The sequence below is a fragment of the Canis lupus genome, chromosome 3, assembly GCF_003254725.2.
Source record: "Canis lupus dingo isolate Sandy chromosome 3, ASM325472v2, whole genome shotgun sequence".
Classification (NCBI taxonomy): Eukaryota; Metazoa; Chordata; class Mammalia; order Carnivora; family Canidae; genus Canis; species Canis lupus.
This window is the reverse complement of record NC_064245.1, coordinates 50,892,271-50,918,121: the sequence shown is the minus strand read 5'-3', so window position 1 is coordinate 50,918,121 and position 25,851 is coordinate 50,892,271. Positions and strand designations below refer to the sequence as shown.

The 25,851-nt window shown below is 39.2% G+C and overlaps 1 long non-coding RNA gene across 1 annotated transcript in view; it reads right to left on the bottom strand.

Moving 5' to 3' along the window:
* The window catches only part of LOC118354363 (uncharacterized), a 70,923-nt gene that overhangs the window by 16,891 nt on the left and 28,181 nt on the right, over positions 1-25,851 (bottom strand). Inside the window, exon 2 of the long non-coding RNA XR_004814792.2 lies at positions 8,814-8,964. This is a non-coding gene — a long non-coding RNA (uncharacterized LOC118354363). The remainder of the gene's footprint in view (positions 1-8,813; positions 8,965-25,851) is intronic.

Sequence of the window (25,851 nt, the reverse complement as noted above, 5' to 3'; positions counted from 1 at the left end):
CCTTCTTGACCCGGCGATGGTCATTTACTTGTTTTCCTTTATACTTTATCATAATGTGTGTATCCTTAAACAATACGGTTTAGCTTTACCTCATTTTTTAATAATACGCAAAAGCAATCACATCATATGTATTTTGAAGTCTTGTTTCTACCTCAGTTTTACATTTGGGATGTTCATCTTGCTGCAAGAAATTATAGCCTGGTCACTTTCATTCTTGTAGAGCGTTCTGTTTTGTGGGTGCACCACATTTACTGTCCATTCTACTGGTGATTCTAGTTTGAGGCGATTTTGAGTGCTGTTCTTATGGGTGTTTGTGTACATGTGTTTCTTGGGGATACATGTCTGAGATTTGAACCACTATATCATAGAATATGCACGCCCTTAGCTATGGAAGACCGTGGCACACTGTTTCAAAAGAGATTTTACTCATTTACACTCCTACCAGCAGTGTTTGAAAATTTCTCTTGTTCCAAATTTTTATCCACTTGGTATCAATGGAATACTTTTTTTTTGGCATTTGACAGGTGTTCAAAGATATCTTTTTGTTGATTTATTTTCTATTTTGAAATCTGTAATGTTGATTTTTTGCTACTTGGATTTTTCTTCTCTTCTTTCTCTTCTTTCTCTTCTCTTCTTCTCTTCTCTCCTTTTTTCCTTTCCTTTCTCCTTCCTTCCTTTCTTCCTTTCCTTTTTTTTTTTTTTTTTTTTTTTGTGAGACCCCTGGTCTAGTCTTTGTCAATTTCCCTATTGGTTGTCTGTCTTTTTTATGTTAATATTGAGACTATTCTTTATATATTCTAGATACTAATCTTTTGTTGATTATGGGCCTTAAAATATTATTATGTGCTTTCACTCTTTCTAGGGTGTCTTTTAATGAAAGAGAGATTTACAATTGTAATTGTATCTTTTTAAATAAAATTGCTCCAAATAGGAGAAAATGCATGCTTGACAAAGCCCAAGATACACGTGGAGTCCTTAAGTCTTTGGAGTACTTGAGAAACCATAAAATGAGAAAAGGGGAGAACTTGAGGGTGTGCCATTTAAATATAGTTTTTTTTTCTAAAAGATTTTATTTATTTATTTATTTGAGAGAAAGAGAGAGCTCACGCATGCATGACTATGGGTGGAGAAGGGCAGAGGGAGAGGGAGAGAGAGAATCCCAAGAAGACTCTGCATTGAGAGTGGAGCCCAAGGTGGGGCTAAATCTCATGAATCTGAATTCATGACTCGAGTTGAAACCAAGAGTCAGACACTTTTAACCGGCTGAGCCATCCAGGCACTCTGTAGGTGTCCAATTTAAGAATAGGAAAGCCATTCCTATTCGATGTTTGCTGTTTCGATTTGGAGCCCTCTGCTAATGAGGGAACCCCTATAGATTCAGAGTTGGGGAAGCCCATCTTAATGATGTCAAGCTTGGCAGTTGCTTCCGTTGTATACTAAGTGAAAGGAAGGGAGGGAGACACGGAGGGACAGAGGGAGGGATGTGTGAAGGCAGTTACCCTTGCAAAAAACATACAAGTTTGTTTTTTCCTTTCCTTTGGAAAGAGTACTTGAAGAAGCAGGTTGTGGGGGGAGAGGAAAGAGCCCCTGCTTCAGAGATCTCAACAGTTATCGATAGGCTTTAGCCAAAGATAAAGTCTTTCGAGGAGGTGTGGGAGGTGTGCTCCCTGTGCTTGCTCTGTCACCCACTCATTTTGAATCATGAGCCACCACCCTCATTATCATTTCTCAGTCTCTTTGACCAAATCCAAACCTCTTTCCTCCTACTTCCAAATCACTGCCTGCCATTCAAACCCATGGAGGCGCACTCCAGTTGGCATTTGGTTCTGAATTAATACATATTAATGGGTGGTAATACATTTCAACCAGTGCATATATTTACTTGAAATACAATTTTCCATCTAATGCATTCTATTCACATCACTGCATGGTAACTGCATCCAGAATAATATCTTTAGTGATTATTCATTACTGAAATAATATGTCGGCGCCAAACAGCAGCTTTTAAGTGGCTTCAGATTTTTTTTCTCTTTAAATTGAACATGTTATTATTACACAGATAGAATAATCCCATTATCCCCACTAACTGAAGACGACAGCTTCAGGAGGCTATTTCACAAAGCCTCATTCAGGTGAGACCCACGGCCTTCCTCTGATGGTGGGGAGAAAGGGAGTAGGGAAATGATTTCCAGAAAGGTGCTGCTTCACATGTACGTACAGATGTGGATGAACAGATGTAGCACAGAGCAGGTGAATAAACAGAGTATGGCCCAAGGCAAAGTGTGTGTGCTGTCTGGAAAAAAAGTGAGGGTAAGAGCAGATGTGTCTTTTGAAAACTGTGAATGAGTGAGTGTGTGTGTGTGTGTGTGTGTGTGTGTGTGTGTGTGTGTATGAGAGAAAGAGAAGAGAAATAGCAAAAATTAACGCAAGAAATGCTCTGGGAATATAGAGTGATGCAGCAAAGCATTGCACTTCACACAGAAACTTCAAGATAAACTGCCATGACCTGCAGAAAGCCAATATCACATCTTAGAACATGAGAGAAAAACAGGAAACGTTTATTGAGTGACATTTCTATCATGTAACCCATTTATGTTTTCCCTAAGTGATAGGTATTGCTGTACCCTATTTTCTCAGATTAGCAAACTGAGGCTCAGAGAGTCTCAATTTAATTGCTCAGAGTCTATATCTAATAAGTGCTATGGAGATAATTTGACTATAAATCCATGTAATGCTAAATTGTGCATTCCTTCCCCTGCGTGAAAATCTGAGCAGTGGGTAAGGGTGTTAGCTCTTCAAAGCTCAGCCTCATCATTCACACTTGTGAGATGTAGGGCCTTGGGCAAATTGCTTGATTTGATGATAGCCACTTTCCTAGAGGAATTTCATGAGGATTCATTGAGATTGAGCATGTGGAGAGCCCTGGGTCATAAAGAATGTGTCAGTTATTGGAAATCTGTTCTTTCATCCCACTCTGTGATCTTGCAGCAAATGGTTAGGTGCTTTGCAGCTGCAACCAGACAGGAGCCCTCCTTCCACCCCCCCATGACCTCTGTGAAACCTTGTCTCCTATGGTCCCTGGATCTGTGCCTCCTGCCTCAGTCTGAACTAGACCTGCAGCCTTTGTTGTACTTAGCATCAACATTTTGGATGGCAGGATAATAGCAATGACCTTGATTGGTACTAACTTTCACAGAAGCAACCTAAATCGTGCTCATGTTTGTTTGTTTGTTTAAGTTAACAGCCATTTATTGAGCTCTTGATTTTTAAAAAAGATTTATTTATTTTAGAGGGAGTGACAAAAGGAGAGGGGAGAAAGAATCTCAACCAGACTCCATGGTAAGTATGAAGCCTGACATGGGCCTCAACCCAGGACTCTGAGATCACGACCTGAGCTGAAACCAAGAGTTGGAAACGTAACCAACCATGCCACCCAGGCACCCCTTGAGCTCTTGATTCTGAGGGTGAATTTGGGTTGACTTGGGCTAGGTCATTCTCTGATGGCCCAAGTTAGACTCAATCTTCTGTAGTCAGCTTCTGGTCAAGTCAACACATTATTTCAGGAGGTTGACTGGATGACAGCTGGGTCACGGGGGCCACTGGGCCACATGCCCTTTCTCAAACATCTCATTTACATGATGACGAATGTTTCAAAAGCAGCTAGTACAAATGCTCTTCAGGTGAGTGTATGCTTTACAAGTGCCAATTTCCCATTGGCTAATGCCAGTCACGTGGCCAACACAGACTCAAAAGGGAGGAGAGGACATATCCCTGATGGAGGACAAAATCTCATTTTTGCAATCTCTCATAATCTTCCTTCTGGCAATAGAATCCTTCAAAAGTCCTTTCATACACAAATCATATTTTCTCTGTCTCAAGACAAAATTCTCATCCAGGCTTGAAGTCTGGGATCAAACGATGCTCATCAAGTCCCGACATACTTCTCTTTGTCCAGGAAAACTTGCTTCCATTCTCTGAATAGATTGATAGCTCTCTTGTACACAATACTTGTGTGCCTTTATTTCTATTTCTTTTTCTTCTTTTATTTATTTGAGATTTTATTTATTTATTCATGAGAGACAGAGAGAGAGAGAGAGAGACCGAGAGAGAGAGAGAGAGAGAGAGAGAAGCAGAGACACAGGCAGAGGGAGAAGCAGGCTCCCTGCAAAAGAGCAGGATGTGGGACTCGATCCCAGATCCCAGGATTACACCCTGAGCTGAAGGCAGATGCTCAACCGCTAAGCCACCCAGGTGTCCCTCTTTTTCTTCTTTTAAATTAAAATGAAGAATAATTAACATATAATATTGTATTTGTTTCAGGTGTACATCGTAGCAATATGATATTTATGTATATTACAACATGGCCACCAAAATAAGTCTAGTTTCCATCAGCCACCATATAAGGTTGTTACAGTATTGTTGACTACATTCCCTATGCTGTACTTTACATCCCTGTGTCTTATTTATTTTATAACTGGAAGACTGTACGTCTTATTCCCCTTCACCTATTTATTTCATCTACCCACCCCTTCCATCCCCTCTGGCAACCATCAGTTTGTTCTCTGTATTTATCAGTCTGTTTCTATTTTGTTTTCTTTGTTGTATTATTTTTATTGTTTCATCGTGGCTTTCACATTAGGCTCACCTAACAAATTCTTAACAAATAAAGATGCTGAGGGCTCAGTCCACGAGATGAAGCCCAAGAGTATTAGAATTTTCTAAATCAGGTGATTATAATATTCTGCACTTCTACTAGGGCTGATTCCACAGGTCTAGAAACTGGTGAGAAAATCAATAAGGCAAACCTTAGGGACTAATGGACAATGGGGATGGAAAACTGAGTGGAACCTCAAATCCAGTCTTTGCCCAAGTGGTTCTGAGAGAAAGCTGATCCAGGTGAAAGCTATGCACCAAACCCAGGTGCTGAATACCGGGGAAGGATCATTAATTGTCTAGTGTTTCCGGGAGGGACCCCAAAACATTATGATTTTCTTTTCTCTTTTTGACCTACCTTTCCTTTCCTTTCCTTTCCTTTCCTTTCCTTTCCTTTCCTTTCCTTTCCTTTCCTTTCCTTTCCTTTCCTTTCCTTTCCTTTCCTTTCCTTTCCTTTCCTTTCCTTTCCTTTCCTTTCCTTTCCTATGTAGATTTTTTTTTTTTTTTTTTTTTTATGATAGTCACAGAGAGAGAGAGAGGCAGAGACACAGGCAGAGGGAGAAGCAGGCTCCATGCACCGGGAGCCCGATGTGGGATTTGATCCCGGGTCTCCAGGATCACGCCCTGAGCCAAAGGCAGGCGCCAAACTGCTGCGCCACCCAGGGATCCCCCTATGTAGATTTTTAAAAATTAATTTTAATTTAAAAATGACCATGTGGTCATTATGAAAATTGTATTATAAAAATCTTAATGCATGGTCAAATTTATGTGACACTCACAATTGGAATACAGAATGGTCACCTAAAAAAACTACCTTGTGATACCCATTTATAGTTACATCCTCCAACAACCCCAGCTCTGGTGACAACTGATATGCTGTCCATCACCATGGTTTGTTTTTTTTAGGATGTAATTTAAATGTAGGTACAATGTATGTGACCTTTTGAGACTAGCTTCTTACACTCAGTATAATGTTTATGTGATTCATCCAAATTATTATGTGTATCAATGGTTTATTCCTTTTTAATGCTAAATAGCATCCCATTATATGAGTGTTATTATATGAATGTACCACATTTTATTTATCCATTCATGAATTGAAGGACATTTGGGTTGCTTCCAGTTTTTGACAATTATGAATAGAGTTGCTGTAAACCTTTGTGTGCAAGTTTTTGTGTGTGCATAAGTTTATTTTCTAGGGTCATATGGTAAGTGTGTGTTTACCTTTACAAGAAACTGACAGTTTAACAAAGTGGCTATACCATTGTTCATTCACACCAGCAAAGTATGAGAATTCTATTTGTCTCTCATCCTACAAACACTTGCTCTCTTAGCTCTGTGTTAGGGATTTTAATGAATGTGTAGGTGGAGGGAATCTCATCACGGTTTTAATTGGCATTTTTCTAATGGCTAAAGATGTTGCAAATCTTTTCATGTGCTTATGTCATCCTTAAATAATCTCTGGGGAAGTCTCTATTCACCTCTTTTGAACCTTTTTAAAATTGGCTTTGTTTTCTTACTACTGAATTTCAAGAGTTCTTTATATACTCTAAATACAAGCCCTTTGATGTGTGATTTGCAAATATTTTCTCCCAGTCTGTAACTTGTCTATGTATTCTCTTAATAGTGCCTTTCACCAGCATGTTTTTTTTTTTTTAAGAAGATTAGTTTATCAGTTTTTCTTCTATGGATTATGTTTTTGATGCCATACCTATGAGATTTTTTTTTTTTTTTGTATTCTATGACCGTGCTAGGCTCACTTATCAATTCTGAGAGGATTGTTGGCTTTTTGTTTGTTTGTTTTCTGTAGATTCCTTGAAATTCTCTAAAGATAATCATATTGCATTCAAGTAGGAGTTATGGTTTTTTATTTCTCATCTGTAGGCCTTTTATATTGTTCCCCCCTCATTGCACTAGTGATGGGTTCCAGTACTATGTTGAATAAGACCAGTGGCATGGGAAATTCTCTTCCTCTCAATCTTAAGAGGAAAGTATTGAGTCTGTCATCAATAAGTATGATGATAGTTATATGTGTTATATGGATGTTTTCTGTTAGGTTGAAAAAGTTCCCTTATATTTCTAATCTGTTGAGGTTTTCTTATGGGTAGATATATTTTATTAAGAGTCTTTGCTTTTTCTGCATTGATATGATCCTGTGGATCATATGTGTAGACACATTTTTACAATTAATAGTGAATTCACATTCATAGGGTTCAGAACATTGACCTAAACCTTGTATTTCTGGGACAAACACTAATTGGTTGTGATATATTATTATTTGTATATATTCATCTATTGATTTGCTTGCATGTTGTTAACAGTTTTTCATGTCTATGCTCATGAAGGGTATTGATATGTTATTGTTCACTTTTGGCACTGGCTTTGTTTTTTGTTTCAGAGTAATGCTTGACTTACAAAAGGAAAGGCAAAATTTTCTCTTTTTGATTTTCTTGAATAGGTTGGAGAGAAATAGTATTATATCATCTTTAAAGTTTTGGTAGAATTTCCCAGTAATTATTTGAGCCTGGAGATTTTCACTTTTGGAAGGCTTTTAGCTACAAATTCAAATTGTTTAATAGTTATAAGGATATTCACATTATCTGTTTCATCTTGGGTAAGTTTTAGCACTTCATGCTTTTTGAGGAATTGGTCTTTCTTATCTCATTTCTCAAATTTATGTACAAAGAGTTGATTATAGATTCTGATTCCCTTATTAATTATTCTTTTAATGTCTATAGTATCATGAAGTGATATCTGCTCTTTCATTTCAAAGTTATTGGTAAATTGTGTCCTTTCATTCTTTTTTAAATCTACTTTGTAAATCTTGCTAGAGTCTTATCATTTTAAAAAAGAAAACCATATCTGGGGGCATCACAATGCCAGATTTCAGGTTGTACTACAAAGCTGTGGTCATCAAGACAGTGTGGTACTGGCACAATTTCATTGATCTTTTCAAGAAATCAGCTTTTGGTTTCATTTATATTCTCTATCATTTTTATATTTCAATTTCATCTGCTTCTGCTTTTATCTATTATTTTCTTCTTTCTGCTTGCTTGGGTTTAATTGTCTCTTTGCATCTAGTTTTGTAATGTGGAAGCAAGTTTATAGATTGGAGACCATTCTTCTGTTCTAACATAAGTATTTTGTACTATAAATTTCCCTGTAAGCACTGCTTTAGGTGAATACCACATATTTTGATAGCCTGTGTTTCCAGTTTTGTTATCCTTTGTAGATTTTTATGTCCTGTTTTCTACAAACTTATTACATTTTAAACTGTTAGGATCCATCATGGACTTTATAGCTGTGGTTTTGCCAACATATATGAGTTTAACATTTACCACACCTGGCAATTTATGCCTTATCATTCATTTACCCCTTCATTCCCTGGACTGATGTTTATTGGGTGTTTCCCATAATCCAGCCACTGTTCTGAGCACCTCAGATAGAGCACTGAACAAAACTGATGAGAATTCCCGTCCATTGGAAGTTTATATCTTAGTGAGAAGATAGGTAATAAACAAAGATACAATATAATTATAAGTAGTGATATGTGCTATGAAGAAACTTATAAAGTTTCATTATCCCATGTGGTAAGAGTCTTGTTTTAGATAGAGATCAGGAAAGACTCTGAGGACATGTCATTTGAATGAAGATCTTAATGAAGCAAACGGGCCACACTTGGTCAAGTGGCAAAGAGCCTTCATGACTGACGAAACAGCTGGTGCAAAGGGCCAGGGGCAGGGTATAAGATATAAACAAAATAATAATAAAGAGTAAAAGGATAAGAAAGTATGGCACTACTTAGGGAGTGCATTTCTGAATTGTTCAGTATTACTGCCAGCAACCAATTCTTCCCCACTCTAATCCAAGTGGGTCTCAATCTATCCAGGGAGCTTATTAAATGTTGCTGAGTTATATCCCCAGTAATTCCAATTCAGGTAGGTCTAGCTGTTATCCAGTTGTGTGAATTCCAGTCGAGCACTCTGGGTGAGTCTGGTGCAGGGAAGTTATTGAAACTCATTGGGCATAATCTAGTTTCTCAAATTCACTCTGTCGTTTGGAATTTCTAAAGGCCACAGATGACAGGAAAATGTGACATGGTCACAAGAGACAGAAATAGCCACTTTATGCAACCAGTTAGCCAGGCGCACGACACATACCGTTCAGAAGGTCTGGTGTCACACATCATGGCAGCTCTCTAGGTGCAGTTTCAGGAGGGAAACGTCTATACCCCCTTCAAGTTTCTCACAATCTGGAAGTATTGGCTGTTTGAATCACAGGGTCTCATTTGAAAGGAAAGAAATGTGTCTCCTGGAAGAGAAATAAAAACAAACAAATAAATAAACAGACAAGTGCAGATTGTAATTAGTCACAAAATAATTAGTGACAAAACCGCCTCCAGGCAGAAGTTGGAGCAAACCTCTTCATTCCTATGTTGAGGCACTGACCCCTCTAAATGCTTATTATTCATCATTTTCTCAGAGCCTCATTGATACTATACTGCCAAGACCTCAGGGACCTGCCATAGCTGTTTCCCCACAATTTACAGGGAGAACAGAGCCCAGTTGCTTGGGAGATTAATTAACTTGTCAAACAATTAAGCAGACAGGCAGTAATCGAGGTTTCCATTTCATAATTGATTTATCACTCTGTAGCTTCTTGAGTCCCAGGGCTCTGGATACGAGGACCGCTGTGTGGGTAAAACCTTTCAGAGAATGGCAGGAGGCTGCTGAGGCCAGGAGGTGAGCTCCTCTGGTCCTGCACTTGCTGTGAGGTGCAGCCTGGCTTCTGACCAGCCTCCCGACACAGGGAAAATTTAATTTTCTCCCTTCCAGTAACCCTGGCCAGAGAGTCCCTGTTATGGTCTTAGAGCCTCTCCCAGTCTGCTATTGTTTGGAGAAGGCAAAGACACCAAGAAATGTCATAAATTGCTAATGCACGTTGAGACTGAAACTCGACCTGCTTTCACTGTTTTCAACAAGACATTGTGGGTCCTTTTTTGGGGTGCTGCACTCCCTGATAACATCAGCTCACAACTGTGGTGCACACTGGAGCTTTTACTGTTTCTCAGTTTCAGTATGCATAAACATCCCTGGGGAGCTCGCAGGTGCCCAACACCACCCCAAAGAATCTGCTTTAGGGGATCTGAGCTGAAGCTTTGGAATCTGCCTTCGGAGCCGACTTCCCTGAGTGATTCTAGTGTAGGTGATCCAAAGGTCTATTGTTCAGATCAGAATAGATACCAAACTGCAGATGTGATCTGGATCCTTAGCCACCAGGTGTCCTGTAGTGGAGCAGAGGCTGGGAGACCATCAACACCTGTTTTATTCTCCATGGCTCTTTTACCCTGCAGTTGGAAGGCCCCCAGAACCTGGTGTGGTCTGGATTGATCTCTTTAGGGATGCTTCCGTTACTAACCCAGTTCAAAAGCCAGGAACAAAAACTTCTGCTCTTTTGGCCTTCTGGGTGCTTGTGAATATGTTTGTCATCGTGCATGTGTGCGTGTGCATGCACTCCTGCACATGCTCCCACACACCCACATGCAAGTACGTGCACATACTCGCATGCATTTTGGTATCCCTCATCATTTCCTAAATCTCATAAATTACATTTTCAGACAAGGCATTCTACAAGTGTCTTTCTTAGCCCACTTTGCCCTCCTTCTCACTCTCTCAGCCTGCACCCCCAGCTATGACCCTAGACTTCCTGAAGCAGATATGCTGTCATCTGCTCTCTGAGGTCCTGCAAAGTGTAGTCAGCCTGCGGCCCCATGCTTCAATTATAAGCTTGGACAGGTGGGCCTTATTTAGGGACCTGATTTGACCATAGTCTGTCTCCCATTAAGAAGCCAGAATCCCGGGTGGTTCAGCGGTTTAGCGCTACCTTTGGCCCAGGGTGTGATCCTGGGGACTCAGGATTGAGTCCCACATCGGGCTCCCTGCATGGAGCCTGCTTCTCCCTCTGCCTGTGTCTCTGCCCCTCTCTCTTTGTGTCTCTCGTGCATGAATAAATAAAATATTTAAAAAAAAGAAGCCAGAACCATGTCCAGAGTTGGACAAGCTCCTTTCTATGCCACATTGTAAAAGTAACTGTTATATATTGATTTGCTTCAAAGTAATTAATTTTAGTAAATGTTTTTATTTTTATATAATTTGTATTTATATTTATTTTTTTTAGAGAGAGAGAGAGAGAGAGAAAGAGAGAGAGAGAGAGAGAGAGAGATAAAGAGCAAGACCATGCACAAGCATGGGGAAGGAGCAGAGGGAGATCCCAGGACCCTGAGATCACGACCTGAGCTGACGTCAGAAGATTAAGCTACTGAGCCACCCAGGTTCCCCTTAGGGATTTTTTTTTAAATAAAGCCTTACGAATATTACAGAGGCCTGCTTCTTCCCATTTTCACTCTCCTCCCCCTCCTGGCAGTGACCATTATCCTGAAGCTGATGTGTGGCAGATGTGTCTCAACCATGTTTTGTTCTTGTTGCTTACCTCTTATGTATGTACATCCATAAGCCACTGTCCTACCCATTCAGAGTTGGGAGGGATCATAGGCAATTCCTTTCTCAAAGTTTTCATAGAAGGACCTACACTTAAATGAATAACCCACAAAATGAAGGAATGAGATAAATTTAAACTTAAGTTGTTCAGGTCTCTAAGAATGGGTTTTAAAACCACAAAAACCTCCCTCAGTTATGGGGCTCTCCTTAAAAAGCATATAAGTGAGTAAAATCTACTTCCAATTGCAGCATTTTGAACCAATGGCAAATGAATATAAATTATAGGTTGCTGGGTCTCGACTATCCCAAATCCTTTGATTTGGGATAGATGTGAGGCATAAATATGGGCATAGCTTTAAGGTAAGGTCATCTGTATATGGTACCTGCCTTTTATATGCACTGCTGGAATTGTAAGTACTTGGTTATATGTTGCCCACCATTTCACTGTCACTGGTTGCTTAACCAATCTTGCACCATGACTGTCCCTCCCACACACTTTATTTTTCTTTTAGTGAATATGCAGGGATAAACTTGAGGCCAGTGCTCATTTGAATTATTATGCTGTCTGCACTTGAGAAGCCTATATTAACGAGGACTTGTAGAAACTGAATAATTGATGCATGTGTATTTCTGAGCTTAATTATCAGCAAAACTAATTCCCTTCTCTCTTTCTTTTCACTTTGTGTTTATAGACATTGCCTTAGTGGCTGCTCTGAAGGTCAAACTAGTTGCAGGTAAGCTTAGAATATAGGGCTCACCTGGTCATCCTGTCCCCCAAAGTTAACTAACAATGTACAGATGTGTATCTGGATAAAATTCAACTAGTTATTGGTCCCCTTTTATAAGAAAAGCACTGGGCTACAGCCAGGATTATGCAAAGCTGATGAAAATGATACCTCTTTCCTCCAGGCACTTACAATTTAGGAAGAGTGATAGGGTGCCCATAAATAACTCTAATACCAGCAAGATAGGTATCAAATGAAAAGAGACAATAACTAAATAGCCACCTGAAACTATCCTCAATTCTCCAAAGAGGAAAATTAGAATTTAAAGTCTGTGAATGAAAAATGTGGTATCTTCCCATGGAAAGATGAGGTAAAAGCATAAATACAGACTACCAGGCCCTATTGCCCCCCCAAAACTGACTTAGAATCTCTAACTGGGGCCTGATGGTCTGCATTTTTTGTCAGTTTTCCTGGATCTGTGGTTATCCAACTTTACAAACATCAGAATCACCTGGAAGGCCTAGAAAAACACTGGTTGCTGGGCCCCACCTCAGTGTTTGATTCAGAGGTCTTAGGTGGAGTTTGAGAATCTACATTTCTAGGAAAACTTTTTAGATGTTGCAGAGGTTCCTGCTCCAGGGCTTAGGAACTAGTAGGAATGAAGAAAACCCCAACAGTTTAACCAGTTTGTGCATGATACAGAATTCACAGCACCCTTGGATTTTGCTGAGGAAAGAACACTTGCTTGGTCTAAAGAGTTATCATCTAATAGCTGACCTCATAAATATACCAACTACTTGTAAGTGAAAGAAACAGAAATATGCCAGCGGCTTGTTACATAAGCCTTATCATTTCAATAGAAACACCTTGTGACCTTGTCATGGGGTGTATACAAAGATACTTATTGGACAGTAGATCTGTGTAAATGGAATTCCGTATGTGAGTCTTGTAGTGAGGTTCCAACCTAGAAAGATCTTAATCTGAGCATCAGGGGATCGAGGGTCTGGTGGAGATCACTACAATGACATTACTCCCAGATATTCATGTTAATGGTATGTCTCATTAGGGCTGGAAGGAATCATGGACATGATATAGTCCATCATCTTATGGACTGAGCTGCAGAAATGGACAAGGAAAGTGACTTGCTCAAGTTCAAGGAAGAATAGATAAATCCCTAGATACTCGAGAAAGAATATTGAGGAAGGGGAGGCATAAGTCTTGGCAAAAGGATGAGTACAATCCCAGGAAAGGTGCCAAGTACAAAATGATAATGAGTGGCAAGGCAGACTCTCTGCTTGGCAGTAGGAATGGGTTATGTGATATGGAAAAAGAAGAAAAAGGAAAGGATAAGCAGGAGGGAGAGTGACGAGGAGCAGTGGTATTCTCAACATGCAATCATTTCACAGAATTAATACAAAATGAAGAACTTACCCTTGGAAGGGAAACTGGAAACGGCCTCCTATAGAGGGGATTATGTCTTTAAGTCTGACCTGTTGACAAACTCTATCAGAATCTGTAGATATTGCAAATTCAGACTCCCTGGCCTCCTTGGAACAAGAGTCTACATTTTCCATACTCACTACATGATTCTTTTTTTAAAAAAAGGTTTTATTTATTTATTTGAGAGCTAGTGAGCAAGAGAGAGAGTACAAGCAGAGAGGGAGGGGCAGAAGGAGAGGGAGAAGCAGGCCCCCACTGAGCAGGAAGCCTGGATCATGACCTGAGTCGAAGGTAGACACTTAACCAACTGACTGAGCCACCCAGGCACCCCTCATCACATGATTCTTCTGTAAAAGTTTGAACTGCTGCTGGCATTCATTCAATAGAGACTCCATTTCTCCTCATCTTGCTTGATTTCCAGGAAATGCATCACCTCCTTTGGATTCCTGAGACTGGTATACCAGCTTCACTTTGGCTGCCTCCAGAGACAGGAAGCTCCTTCTCTCAAGGGTGGGCCCATTCTGTTCTCACATATGCCATCTTGGGTGGTTGTCTTTCGTGGAGGCCACTGCAACACAGGGGTCAGAAATGGCAGTGCCACTCAGGGAGAGAACTTTCTGGGAGCCTGAGATCCCTTGAGTTCCTACCTTAACCTCTGCAAATGGTTTCTTTAACATTTGGAGATAATAGCTCTCACCTTGTAGAGCTGTTTTGTTTCACTTTATTTAGTTAAGATGTGTGAAGCACTTAGAATGATAACTGGCACTTAGAAACAGCCAGGGTTGGCTGTACCTAAAAGCTGAGAGGGGCCCTCTGTTTGGTTTAATGCTCTGCTTAATAACTTTTGAACAAGAGGTCTCCCATTTCCCTTTTGCAGTAGGCCCTGCAAACTATGTAGTAGGTCCTGGGAAGAGCCCCATATATGTTAACACTTATCAACTGGCACAATTGTGTTAACGTTTTGAAAAGTTTCAATCATTACATGGTTTTTAAAAAGATCTTCTCTCCAGGACAATGTGTCACATTCACAGGAAGTCTTGTCTCTCCCTCCCCCAAAGCTCAGACTTGTACTTCCCACAATAAGAGGATCTAAGTTCCAGCCATGAATGGGTTCTTCTGGTGGTGGCTCTGCCACTGCTATTGTTTCTGAGTATCTCCAGTGGTGGTGTTGATCTCACCCTGCACAGTTCCTGCACAGATGGTTCATGTGTCTGGAGCACCCCCCGTTCACTTCCTTTTCAGATAGGATCCCATGTTGAGATGTTAGTTCTCAGCACAGGGGTACACTGATAAGTTTCAGCAATAGTCACCAAGTGCCCACTACAGCCCACCTCACATATTTTGAGTAACTTGTCTTGAACTCAGATCACTAGCTTAGGTTCTCTCAGGTCTGCTAATTTTAATATTTGCAGTTCTGTTTCCACTCTCTGCATGTTGTGCTCTCATATATATTTTTGCTTCAGATATCAGGAGTCAGTTTTGGGGGTCTGATCCTCCCTCCCAGAAGCTCTTTATAAGAATGATTCTGCCTTCCTCTCAGAGACCCGTTCCATACACCAGTGTTCTCAATTGGAGGGAGACTTGATAGTGTAAAGGGAGGTTTTCTTATACTCTGATCCCAATACAATGTTGGCCTACATTCATTTAAAATATGGCCACTGGTTCAACCCTCTGAGGGACAAAGAAGTCACTTCAACCTAGGCCAAATCCTTCCCACCATGACTCACCCATTGGTACTGTCCTGAAGTCTGGCTAAATTCTTCCCCAAGTTGAATCTCCCTCAAGAACTTAAAGGGAGCATATGTGCAGAATACTGCACATCTTCCAAGATGAGAATGTGGTAAATGGCAGAACAAGCCAACACCCAGAGGGGTCTCACCAGCTGTGATGTGCCTTGGAAGAAGTTCTCAGAGGAAGCAAAGTCAAGCTTCCTAACCTTGAACCCTCTCCTTGTGCTGAGCCCCAAACACCCTAATTGCTCTCCAGGAAAAGTTCTTTCCCCTCCTTGAGGTGGCTTCTTGCAATTCTTCTTGATTTTCTGCCATTCGTTGAGTTGGCTGTTGCAGTTTTAGAGAGACTACATCTGGATGACATGGGTCTTGGGAGATAACATATTTGATTTTCATTTATTTTTAATTGTAAACAGCTTAAAATGAGCATGCCATGGTGCCTGATTTCAGCCCTCTAAAGGGATCCAGGCTGTGCCCTGTACTTTCAGAGCCTTTGAGTGGTCACTGTGGAATCCAGCCTATCATTAATATCTTGGGATAGCAAACAGAGTCCATGGGGGGAAGCTGACGCCAAAGGCAGATCTGAGACTCTTCTTAAGTGTGAGCTAATATCAGCTATTCAGTGAAATTTAGTTAAAACAAAACAAAACAAAACAAAACAAAAAAGCTACACACTTTTCTTCTCCTATAATAAGATAAAGTGATGCTCTGTAGTCTCACCAACCCTGCAGTCATACACTGCCTATTTCCCTCCCTATGACTGCTTTCCTCCCTAATTGAGACATGAGCTGCCCCAATCAGCGGATTTCCTGATACCTCTTCAACTCCTGTGCCCAGAAAGGGTTTTATTCAGCCTGCTGGGTGCATGGAAATCTCCCAGGGGTCCAGAGCTCTTGCTCACACTCAGTCTGGGCAGCAGAATGTGCCTCTCATTTTTATTCAAGAGGCACCACAAATGAAAGTGGACAGGGAGGAGCAGTGGGCTGAAGGGAGAATCTTATTTTTCTCTTCACCATATGCTTGTAACTTGCTAATGAGGAAATTTGCACTTCAGGGCTGTCCATTCTAAAATGACTCTAAGAATCCCACTGACTCCATTAATCTCTTTGTTGAAGAAAGAGTGAGAGAGTGATCGTGCAAAGGAGAGACTGAGGCAGGATTTTTCGCTTTCTGCTGTATATTTTGAGCCATTGAAAGCTGGAATGTGAACACAGTCTTGCTTTCCTTCTGGGGTATTTGTCACTGGTATTTGTCTTTTCTGTTTCTTCTGATAGCATTACTTCTTTTGAGGGGATGATCTCTCTAGGGGTATAGCACCCAGAACTTTCTTAAGGAAGTACTCATGTAAGATTATGTTAATAGCATCCTCCCAACATGACTCTGTTTCTTAGCACATCTGATACAGCCCAAGGGTACAGGTCACAGGTTCCCCAAATAGCAGGCTTCTGACCACATCTGGACCATATCTGGACCATGTCTAAACTGACCCAGTGCCGGCCCACATACATATGCTGTATCTCCAATCAAGGTTTTATGTTTTGACAGGACTTTGTGTGTAGTTCAGAATATCCTACTTTTTTTCATCATGTTTTAGACTTTTTATGGTCAGCCAGGCATCTGATCCCTATCTCTCTAAATCAGCTTCCTCCAATAGCTCAGTTTGGGTAGCCTCCCAAAGTCTTCCTGATGTCAGATTATAACCAAACCCCGTACAACTTCCTTATCCCAATCTCATATACTCACTAACCTTCCAGCATTTCTCTCTCTTTACTCGTCTGGGAGGAAAATACTCTCTTGGGGCCAAGACAAAATAGAGTCCTCAGGATCACACCATTAGGTCATGATCATGAGGTCTAGGGATTTTAGTTAAAGGAATAAATAAGAAGGGCATGCAAAGCTGGCATGCAGGGCAGCGCTGCCCCTGGGACAGACCTGGTGGGTGCAAGGGGAGCCAAGCCCTCATAGAGGTAAGGCTGATAGTTGCAGACTTTAAGGAAGAAAATTTCTTTTTCTTGTTGCTCATTTCCTCCTCAGCTTCGGGGAGCTACGTCCAAAGGGTTAAGGCCATACTGAGGACTTTGGGGAAGAGAAACTGCTTCCTGAGCCTTATAGTCTTGGCCTAAAGCAGAAAACACAGGGAACCTTTCAGGATTTCTCTTGACTAGCCCAGCTCACTCCACATAGTAAACTATTTCAAAAGTCTGAGCTGGTAACAAAGATTTTCAGCTCAGCACTAAATGTGTTGTGAAAAGAAACACTTGGACCATCATATATGTCTTTTGAGAACCTTCCATGGCCATGTAAGATGGTTGCTATCTTCTCAGGTTCTTGATGGTGCATCATGTGCCAGGCTCTGTGCTCTGTGATTTCCCTGCATGATCTCATCTATGAGTTGGGGACAACTATTACTCCCATTTTACAGATAGTGAAAATCAGGTATATAGCCATTAAGCACCTGTTATATTTATTCAGACTATCTTACTATGTATGAAATCTAGGGCACAAATAGAGGTAAGATTTAAATCCAGCTCTGTCTAACTCCTGAGCCCTTGCTGTTGATCACAACATTGTGCTGTATAGACTTGCACTTGGTTCGTTCAACAAGCTGGTAGTATTCCATCTATTGAGCAGGCACTGGTCTAGGTCTTGGGGACACTGAGATAGAATAATAGGCCACAGCCTGCCACCAATCCTCATGATCTAATGAGAGGACATAAAGTATGCTTCCCTTGTGTGTTCCACCATTGCCATCTTTGTGTCATCTGTGACTGTCCTCCCCATCTGCCAGACTTGGTTAAATTTTCTAGTCTCGGCCACCTATGCCTCCCGCCCTCATCCCTCTGCCTGTCATTTTGGTGTCATGGGCATATGGAATACAAGAAGAGCCTGTCAATGGGTGCAGGGTGAGGAGAAGAAGGAGGGAATGTGCCACAAAGCTGGAATCTGTCCGACAAACGATGTGACAGCAGACATGGCGAGGGTGACAGCTGGAAAATAACAGTTAATAGCCCCTGCCCAGGCTGTGCTCAGAGAGATGGCATGCTGAGCAACATCGTAATGGCTTGTGGAAATATTGCTCTGAGCCCACGGAGGCTGTTGCAAGACACCCAGCTCTGTGCACTTCCTTGTCACATTTACAAAGCTCACTCTTTTGGAAACTGACTCTCTGCTTATTCTTGTTCCATGGTGCTATATACATACAACCAGTTGGACCTGGTATCTACTCAGCCAGGGTCTTGCTAGTAAACACATGGCAGAAATGATTGGCAAAGACTTGGGGTTTGGGTGAGGCTCACAGCAGTTCAGGGGCTCTGCTGCTATTACTCCCAAAGATAATTATAAAGATAGCACCAGTTAAAATATCTAATGTTTTATTCAATATTTTGGTGAGTTTCAATTACTCCCAATTATAATTCAACACCTTTTCTATTTAAAACAATTATTGCCCTTTGCAATGAGCTTTGAAGCAAATAAATTGTTTGTCATGATTAGTCACTGCTCCTGCCAGAGGTTTCTCTCTCTCACTCCTCAACTCTGCTACCTTTCAATTTGTGGCTAACTAGCATTAGCTTATGGTTAACCCTTTGGCTGTTCCCAGTGTTAGCCACCACAAGAGCTTTAGATATTGGGGGAAAAACAAAGTAGCTTCAGTCACCCTTGAGACAATTATACTCATTAAAAATCAATGGGATCCAATTACTAGCAGCAGGACTCTGACTCAGTTTCAGATGTATCGAATACCAATTCCCAGCCAAGTGACAGAAACACATCATCAGGATCTGACAGCTGTGTGAGGAAAGAAGGCACTTTGACTCACTTTTGTGATTGCATTCAGAGCCATCGCCTCTTTGTTATTATCATCATTTTGTGTTTATTGTGTAAGTTCCTTCTACGCTAAGTGTTAAATTAGGAGCAAGGGAAGTTGTAAAGAATAAGGATTACTCTCACTCTGATAGAGCTGTAATTAGAAAAAGGAGTCAGTGCCTATAAAAATGTGTGGTTGTCATTAAAAAAGGAACACAAGCTGGAAGAAATGTTGAAGCTTGAAGTGTCTGACAGAGTTTGTGCAGCATTATTTCATACCACATTTTTATTGACTCCTACTCTTACCCTAGGAACTAAGAGATGATAGAAATCACACTTGCCTTCAAGGAACTTGCTATGCAAATGATGATTGGTGACTTCATTATATTTACCAAAATACTTATTTGCTTAACAATGGATTAAACAGAGGTGTTATTTATAAAATCCTAGAATAATAGAACCTGAGTCAATTACTGCTGTTGGTATTGGTAAACATTGGTAAAATATAATATCTTTGACATTTTGTAATACCTAAGTTACATTAGTTACAACTGAATTAGAATACAAACTTCGAGGAAATGAAATCTACAGATTGACTTGGGTAGTATGGGCATTTTGACAATATTAATTTTTCTTATCCATGAACACGGGATACCTTTCTATGTATTTGTTTTCCTTCAGTGAAAATTTCATAAATGTTCTATAGTTTTCAATGTACAGATCTTTCACTTCTTTGATTAAGTTTATTCCTATTTTACTGTTTTGAGCCTATTGTAAATAGGATTTTTTTTCTATCAGATATTTTGTTGTCAGTATATAAAAATACGACTGATTTTTGCATGTTAATTTTGCATCCTGCGACTTTACCAAATTTGTTTATTAGTTCTAACAATGAGTTAGTAGAGTCTTCAGGGTTTTCTTTATGTAAGATTGTGTCATTTGCAAACAGAAAATTTTGATTCTTTTTTTCCAATTTGGATGACTTATTTCTCTGTTGCCTAAATTACTGTGGCTAGGTCTTTAGTACAACGTTGAATAGGAGTAGTAAGGACATGCATTCTTGTCTTATTTCTGATTTTCAGAGGAAAAACTTTCAGTTTTTTATTCTTGGGCATACTAGTAGTGAGTTTACCATATATGGCCTTTATTATGTTGTGGTATGTTCCTCTATACTAAATCTGTTGAGAGCTTCTCTCAAAAAAGTGCAGTGAATTTTGTCAAGTGTTTTTTCTGCATCTACTGAAAACATATGATTTTTAATCTTCTGTTTTCCTAATGTGGTGTATTACATGTGCTGATTTCCATATGTTGAATAATCCTTACATCCCAAGGAAAAAACCCACTTGATCACAGTGTATGATCCTTTTAATGTGCTGTTGAATTTGCTTTGCTAGAATTTTGTTGAAAATTTTTACATCTATATTAATCAGGAATATTGGTCTTGTAGTGTCTGGGTTTGGCATCAGGTTGACATTGGCTTCATAAAATGAGTTTGCAAGTGTTCCCTCCTCTTTAATTTTTTGGAAGATTTTTGACAAAGATTGACATTAATCTTTCTGTAAGTGTTCAGTAGAATTCACCCATGAAGCCATCTAGCCCTGAACTTTTCTTTGTTGGGAGACTTTTGATTACTGCTTTAATCTCCTTAGTTGAGATCCTTGGGTGGCTCAGCGGTTTAGTGCCATCTTCAGCCCAGGGCATGATCCTGTGGTCCCGGGATCAAGTCCTACATCAGGCTTCCCGCATGGGAGCTTGTGTCTGTGTCTCTGCCTCTCTCTCTGTTTGTCTCTCTGTGTCTCTCATGAATAAATAAATAAAATATTTTTAAAAATCTCCTTAGTCATTATTGATTTGTTCATACATTTTATTTTTTCATGATTTAGTCTTAGTAGATTATATATTTCTAGAAATGTATCCATTTCTTTTAGGTGATCCATTTTTTTGGCATATGATTTTTTATAAAAGCTTCTTATGATGCTTTGTATTTCTGAGGTTCCAGTTGTAATATATCCTCCTCATTTATAATTGTGTTGAGTCCTTCCTCTTTTTTTCATGGTTAGTCTAGCAAAATGTTTGTGATTTTGTTTATTTTTCAGGAAAGTCAATTCTTAGCTTCATTGATTTTTTTCTATTGTTTCTCTAGTCTCTATTTCATTTATTTTTGGTGCTGACTTTTCATGTTGCTAGCTGGCATCATGAAACTCTGTAGGATATATATATATATATATATATATATATATATATATATATATATTTTTTTTTTTTTTTGCTGTGGATATGTTTCTTACCAACTCTCAGTTGAACAGAGTGAATTATAGATTTTAATTGCTACAAATTGTATTAACTTACCTTAGAATAAAAAAAAGTAGAACGAGAATGTTCATGTCCATTCATTTAAAAATATTTATATAAGTGAATAAAAAGAATGAGTCTTCCTGGTAGCTTCACAGTAGAAGGTGAACCAAAAGAAGAACTTACAAATAAATCCCTGATTTCTGGATTGATCAACTCGATGGGGAAGACTTGCAGAAAAATTTATCTGGGTGAAAAATTCTGGTGTTCTGACCTGTTCACATTAATCACACTGTACTTATTCAACATCCACTCATATTGTCAAATATGCAACTGGGTATAAAAATCTTGGAGCTTATTTGGAGAATTTACACCTAGATATATAAACTTGGGACTCACAAGCAATAAAGCCATTGGATGGGATAAACTCATCTTGGAAAAATATATATAGGGAGAAACTAATGACTTTGACCAAGCCTGAAGGCACTGTGACATTTAGAGTTTGATCCAAGGACATGCACTGGGCAAAATAATCAGTGAGGGAGGGGAAACTAGAATAGCATGTGTTGTTTTAAAATCCAAGAAAAGTAGATGATTCAAAATAAGGCAGTGGTCTACTTGCCAAATACTACAGAATAGTCTGGAAAAGTAAGGTCTGAGAAGCGACTTTTGAATTTTATAATAAAGGGGTGCTTGGTTTCACTGAGGTTGTTGTAAGAAAGATTTGACCAGGACAGGTTACAGGCAGTGGGAGAGTGACTGAAGGTTTTCTGTGAATGGACAGAAGAAACATGGGCTGTAGACACACAGGGACTAAAGTCAAAAGGTTTTTTGGTTTGTTTGTTTTTATTTTGTTGTTGCTGTGCTTTAAGGTAGGAGATAATGGAACGTGTGTGTTTGTTTATGAGATGCTCCAGTAAAAATGAAGAACTTAATGCTGCCAAAGAGAATATATATTTGCACTAACAAATTCCTTGAGAAAGGATGTATGGTTGTGATCTAGAACACAAGTGAAGAAGTCAGGATGCTGGATGGTTGTGCAAACCATGAATTCCTGGGATCTTAGAGTGTTTGAGTGGACAAGGGCAGAAGAGGTCATCTAGTACAATCATTTATTTGCTGGCTCATTCCTTCATGTAATAGGTTTCAGATATCTTCTATGCAATAGGCATGACTGAAATAGAACCTGTACCCTTAACAAATAAGGATATCCTCTTTTTTATAAACAAGAAAAATGAGATTCACAGGGTGGAGTATCTTACATAAAGTCATACCTTTCAACATTTTTTTCAGTGAGCTATACAATGAAAATCCATGACCCTCTATTATCAATACATTGTTCTTTAAAAAACAAAAACAAAAACAAAACCAACGGAATACAACTCCCTAAACCCTTTATTTTTAGAGCAGTTTAAGTTTGTAACAAAATTAGGAGAAGGTACAAAGATTTCCCATATACTCCCTTCCCCCACATATGCATACTCTCCTCCATTATCAAAACGCTGACCAGAATGCTGCATTTTTTTACAGGTGATGAACCTACATTGACACATCATAATTTCCCAATTATAGTTTGCATTATAATTTACTTTTGGTGTTGTTCATTCTGTAAGTTTGGACAAATATATAATGATAAGTACCCATCATTATAGTGTAATACATAATATTTTCACTTCCTTAAAAATATTCTGTGCTCTGCCTATCCATCCCTCCCCTAAACCGTACCTCTGGCAACTACCAATATGTTTGCTGTTTCCATAATTATGTCTTTTCCAGAATGTCGTATCGTTGGCATACAGTATATAACCTTTTAGATTGGTTTCTTTCACTTACCAATATGCATTTAACTTTCCTCCATATCTTTTCATGGACATGATTCCTTTCAGTTTTCCATTCAACCATTTAACACTGACTCTCATTTCCTCACTTATTACTTTGTATGCAAGACAGTGATAACTGATAGAGGAAGTTCTATGTTGGGTTTACAAAACAATGAATAAAATAACCATAAACACACGTTCTCATGAAGGAGATACTATGCATACATCAAATAATTCTTGTGAAGATAGAATGAGAAAAAGTATGTGATGTTTCCTGAAAACAAGACTGACATACAAGCATAAGTTTTATGCCATGTTACATGTATTACATGGGCCTAGGAGGGTGAGCTAAATGGTGGAGATGCAACTGAATTCATGTTGGTTTTCCTAAAACCCAAAGAGAAAAGTTAAAACTTTTTATTACAAACATTTATGAAATAGTTATAAATGTAGCAACTAGAGAGGTAAAGCAGCTGAATGAAAGTAGCAGGTGAAAACATTAAAACATCATAGTATATATGTGTTCAGGGTGCTTTTTGTTGGAAAAGCTATTATATTTGAAGAGTCACAACTCAGATTATTGAGGTCCTTTCCTGAATCTCTTGGCATTTGGGAAGCAAGTAAATGTCTGCCTTGCCTTCGTCAATAAGCCAATCAAGTCTATCCATATAACTGATATACCTGCCAATCTATTTACTCTGGCCACCATCCATCCAGAGGTGTTCACAGAATGTGCCAGAACCTTCACAGCCATTTATTTAACATTCAAATTGCTTGATTCTCAGCCCACAACCTCTGCTTCAGATGCTTGGCTCTCTAATCCGAAATCAGTTCTGTTCCATGTTTTCTAAATTTGGCATTTACACCTAATTTCTTTAGCTTTCTGCTAAGGACTTGGTATGGGTGAACCTCCTGAGTCTAGCCAACCCACAGAATTATGAGAGATGATAATAAATTTTTGTCTCAAGCCACTAAGTTCTGAGAGTAATTCTCAATTAGGGGATACTTTGTTCCCCTTTCCAAACAGAGGACATTTAAAAATGTCTGGAAACATTTCTGGCTTTCATACTGAGTGGGGAGTGCTAGTGTCACCCACTATGTAGAGGCCAGGAATGTTGCTAAACATCTGATGATGCACATAGCATCCCCCCATAACACAGAATGATTAGGCTGCAAATATCAGTAATACTGAGGCTGAGAAACTTTGTCATTGAGAATGACAACCACTTCCTTTTAAATTGTGTTGTAGTTAAATCAGAAGTCTATTTTTTTCCAGATTTTGAACACTTTCTATACACTCTAATGTCCTATTCTCAAAATCTTTCCTCTTTTTCTGTCTCCCCAAATCCTTAAAACCTTACTTAAATCCCTCATCCACAGGAGATTTCCCTAACATCTTTCTCCTTTGGCTGTAGTAAAATACTAACATACTACACACTGCTAATTTCTTTTCTGGCATTTAGTCACATTCTTAGGTCTATTAATCTGGTATGGTTGTAAACTCCTCAAAGTCAAACATCACACTGCATACTATTTTCAGACAATTCAAAGAGCAAGCACAGAGAGTACCATAATAAGTGGTTGGAGATTGACTATATCTACCTCTTATGTTCATGTAATTTTTATGAAACAATGCTATAATTTTATACTAGATATTTACCACATACTATTACATATGTATTATGTTACTATATTTACTATATACTTATCATATATATATATTTATAGTATAATATAGTAAATATATTTATACTTTTATAGTATTTACTATATATTTTATAGTATACTATATAGTATTTATAATGTATATTTTCTATATATTTATATATTATATTTATATTACTATATACTTACTATATCCTATATTGCTATATTTTCTATGTACTATATACTATTATGTAATTTTATACTGTAAAATTGTGATCTATAACAAGAAATATATATTTGGTCTTTGACCCCAAGTGTTGAAAATAATAAAAGACATCTTTGTTATATTAAAGAGGTGACTTTTGGGAAGCACCTACAGACTGGTTGCCAGAGGAACCAATCATATGATTAGGGGGTTGGGACTTACATTCCTACTCCATAAACTTTAGGGAGGGAAGAGGGGCTGGAGATTGAGATCAATTGCTAATGGCCAATGAGTTACTCAAGCATGCCTATGTAATGGAGACTCCATTAAAACCCCAAGTTGAGAGTATTTGGAGAGCTTCTGGATTGGTGAACACATGGAAGTATTGGAAGAGTAGTGTGCCTGGAGAGGAGGACATGAATACTACATGATTTTTCCTCATACCTTGCCCTAGATCTCTCTTCCATCTGACTATTCCTGAGTTATATCATTTTATAACAAGATGGTGACCTAGTAAGTAAAATGTTTCTCTGAGCTTTATGAACCATGCTAGTAAATTAATCAAAATCCTTGAGGGGGTCATTGGAGCCTCCAATCTGTAACCTGTTTGCTCAGAAGCACAGGTGACAACCTGAGCTTGTGACTGGCCTCTGAATCGGGGTAGGGGCAGTGGGACTGAGCCCTTGCTTGTGGGATCTGACACTATTTACTGACAGATAGTGTTGGAATTGAGTCAAATTGTAGGACAATCAGCTGGTGTCACAGAGAATTGCTTGTTGTGGGGGAAATGTCTCCACATATTTGTTGACCAGAAGTGTCAGCAGTGAAGTGATTGTGTGTGTGTGTGTGTGTGTGTGTGTGTGTTTAAAAGCGACACACAGGAAGGAAACACATAGTGGAGAAGAACTGTAGGTTTTTCTGGGCTGTAGATTTTTCTTAGGGACACTGACATTTTGCAAAATCTAAGTAGAAAGTGTCTTGTTGATGTTAACCACACTTGATCTCACAAATGGTGAATCAGCAGAGCCTAACTCCATA